This window comes from Mandrillus leucophaeus, unplaced genomic scaffold (assembly GCF_000951045.1).
Source record: "Mandrillus leucophaeus isolate KB7577 unplaced genomic scaffold, Mleu.le_1.0 Scaffold506, whole genome shotgun sequence".
Lineage (NCBI taxonomy): Eukaryota > Metazoa > Chordata > Mammalia > Primates > Cercopithecidae > Mandrillus > Mandrillus leucophaeus.
The window spans coordinates 12,458-16,355 of NW_012105431.1; positions in this window are offsets into that span (position 1 = coordinate 12,458).

A 3,898-nucleotide genomic window follows, 5' to 3' on the forward strand; every position below is an offset into this window, starting at 1 on the left:
TGAGACGGAGTCTCGCTCTGTCGCCCAGGCTGGGGTGCAGTGGCCGGATCTCAGCTCACTGCAAGCTCCGCCTCCCGGATTCACGCCATTCTCCTGCCTCAGCCTCCCAAGTAGCTGGGACTACAGGCGCCAGCCACCTCGCCCGGCTAGTTTTTTTGTATTTTTTAGTAGAGACGGGGTTTCACCGAGTTAGCCAAGATGGTCTCGATCTCCTGACCTCGTGATCCGCCCATCTCGGCCTCCCAAAGTGCTGGGATTACAGGCTTAAGCCACCACGCCCAGCCTACTTTTTGTATTTTTAGTAGAGACAGGGTTTCGCCATGTTGGCCAGGATAGTCTTGAACTCCTGACCTCAGGTAATTCGCTAGCTTCAGCCTTCCAAAGTGCTGGGATTACAGGCATGAGCCACCACATCCGGTCCTCCCTGGAGCCACTGCAAGAGCCTGGGACAAAAACCAAATTTATGATGAAAGATGATCCTATCGCTCTTACCACTTAGGAAATTACACGTGTTTCAGGAGCTCTGGCCTGGAGTAAAGACCAAAATATACATTTCTTATTATATCACAAGATCACAGCAGCTTTTTCAAATGTTGACGCATTTCATCAAATATCAGAAAATCATGTTCATTACTATCACCACCCATCACATCAGAAACGTTTTCCAGTAATGGGAGACTGTGAAGCTCCCAGTGGTGGATATAAATTTTCTAAAATTCTAATCTTCTCTTGAAAGCTCAAACGTTATCATTACACAGTTATTTTCCTTGAAGTGATAGTTTCAGTTTGTTCAATTTTGAGAAAGTGTCTGCGAAGTCCCAAATCTGAATTATCCCAGTTTGTCAGTCAGTCATTCTCTCAAGATGATGTCCTAGAAAGAAAGTGGCCAGTCCAGCCCCAAACACAAACAATCGCACCAGGCCCATCTCATCATTCAGACTATTTAAAAGACAGGTACTCACAGATCTAGATTGAATAAAATTACAAAATTTTACTGCTGATTGGGGGACATTCTTTTTTTTTTTTTTAAGATAGAGTCTCGCTCTGTCACCCAGGCTGGAGTGCAGTGGTACAATCTCAGCTCACTGGAACCTCCACCTCCCGGGTTCATGCAATTCTCCTGCCTCAGCCTCCCGAGTAGCTGGGATTACAGGCATGCATCACTACACCCTGCTAATTTTTGTATTTTTAGTAGAGACGGGGTTTCACCACGTTGGCGAGGCTGGTCTTGAACTCCCGACCTCAGGTGATCCACCCGCCTCAACCTCCCCAAGTGCCGGCATTACAGGTGTGAGCCACTGCGCCCGGCCCATTTCAGCAATTATCTGTTTTCACAGGAATGCAAATAATACTAGTATCATATAAAGTGCATTATTTTAAAAACACTATTGCTCAGGAGAAGCCATGGCCACTTTGGAACAAACAGTTTGATCCTCACTATATGATTCAGCAATTCTACTTACTTAACTACTGCTGCTTAAGCAACAGTGTTGGGCCTTCCTCTTCCTATATCGGTGGAGTAATAAGAACCAGAATTTGGCCGGGCGTGGTGGCTCATGCCTGTAATCCCAGCACTTTGGGAGGCCGAGGTGGGCAGATCATTTGAGTTCAGGAGTTCTAGACCAGCCTGGCCAACATGTCAAAACCCCATCTCTATTAAAAATACAAAAATTAGCCGGGTGTAGTGGCACACACCTGTAATCCCAGCTACTCAGGAGGCTGAGACAGGAGGATCACTTGAAAGTAGGAGGTGGAGGTTACAGTGAGCCGATATCATGCCATTGCACTCCAGCCTGAGCGACAGAGCAAGACTCTGTCTAAACAAAAATAAAAAGTAAAAATGGGCAAAAGATTTGAATACACATTTCTTAAAAGAAGGCATACAAATGATCAACAGGTTTAAGAAAAGGTATGCAGCATCATCGATCATCAGAGAAATGCAAATCAAACCTACAAAGAGATATCATCTGATCACAGTTAAAATGGCTTCTATCCAAAGACGGGTAATAACAAATGCTGGCGAGGACGTGGATAAAGGGAACCTTCAGACACTGTTAGTAGAAATGTAACTTAGTACAACCAGCACGGACAACAGTTTGGAGGTTCCTCAAAAAACTAAATGTAGAACTACTATAAGATCCAGTAATCTCAATGCTGGGTATATACCCAAAAGAAAGGAAATCAGTATATCAAAGAGATGTTTTCATTCCCGTATTTATTGCAGTGCTATTTACGATAGTCAAGATTTAGAAGCAACCTAAGTGTCCATCAATGATCAGTGTGGATAAAGAAAATGTGCTATGTATACACAATGAAGTACTACTCAGCCATGAAAAAGATTGAGATCCTGTCATTTGCAACAACATGGATGGAACTGGAGATTATTATGTCAAGTGAAATAAGCCAGGCACAGCAAGACAAACACTGAATGTTCTCACTTATTTGTGGGACCTAAATATCAAAACAATTGACCTTATGGGCATAGGGAGTAGAAGGACGTAAAGTTATCACAGGCTGGGAAGGGTAGTACGAGGATGGGTAGGGGGTGGGGATGGTTAAAGGGAACAAAAAAATAGAAAGAATGAATAAGACCTAGTATTTGAAAGCATAACAGGGTGACTGTAGTCAATAATAACTTTTTTTTGGAGGTGTAGTCTGGCTCTGTCACCCAGGCTGGAGTGCAGTGGTGCAATCGCGGCTCCGTGCAGCCTCTGCCTCCCTGGTTCAAGAAATTCTCCTGCCTCGGCCTCCCAAGTAGCTGGGATTACAGGCACACGCCACCACGTGGCTAATTTTTGTATTTTTAGTAGAGACAGGGTTTCACCATGTTCGCCATGCTGGTCTCAAACTCCTGACCTTAGGTGATCCACCCACCTCAGCCTCCCAAAATGCTGGGATTACAGACATGAGCCACCACACCCAGCCTCTTTTATTTATTTATTTATTTAGAGACAGAGTGTCACCCTGTGGCCCAGGCTGGAGTGCAATGGTGCGATCTCGGTTCACCGCAACCTCTGCCTCCCGGGTTCAAATGATTCTCCTGCCTCAGCCTCCCGAGTAGCTGGGATTACAGGCGTCCTCCACCCACCACCACGCCTGGCTAATTTTTTGTATCTTTAGTAGAGACAAGGTTTCACCATGTTGGCCATGCTGGTCTCGAACTCCTGACCTTGTGATCCGCCCGCCTCGGCTTCCCAAAGTGCTGGGATTACAGGCATGAGCCACCGCACCCAGACTCTTTTAGTTGTTTTTAAATGTACAATTCGGCCAGGCATGGTGACTCACGCCTGTAATCCCAGTACTCACTATGTTGCTCTCATCAAAATCAAGAGACTCCATCTCTACTAAAAATATAAAAATTAACTGGGTGTGGTGGTGCGCGCCTGTGGTCCCAGCTACTTGAGAGGCCTAGGTGGGAGGATTGCTCGAGCCTCGGAGGCTGAGGCTGTGGTGAGCCGAGATTGCACCAATGCACTCCAGCCTGGGCAACAGAATGAGACCATGTCTCAAAAAAGAAAGGAAAAAGGAAAAAGGAAAAAGGAAAGGAAAGGAAAGGAAAGCAAAGGAAAGGAAAGAATGGCATAGGACAGCCTTGGAAAATAAAAAATAAAAAACAAAATTAAAAAAAGAAATGAAAAGTAAGCCAGAGACAAAGAGGAAATGTATGCAATACTAAAATCTTGTATCCAAACTATAAAAAGAACTCTTACAAGTCAACTATAAGATGACAAAAAAAATTCAATTTTTAAAATGGGATTTTAAAAATTTGAACAGAAATTTCACAAAAGAAAGTATACAAAAGGCCGGGGCTGCGCACAGTGGCTCATGCTTGTAATCCTAGTGCTTTAGGAGGTCAAGGTGGGAGGATCGCTTGAGGCCAGAAGTTTAGCCTGGGCAA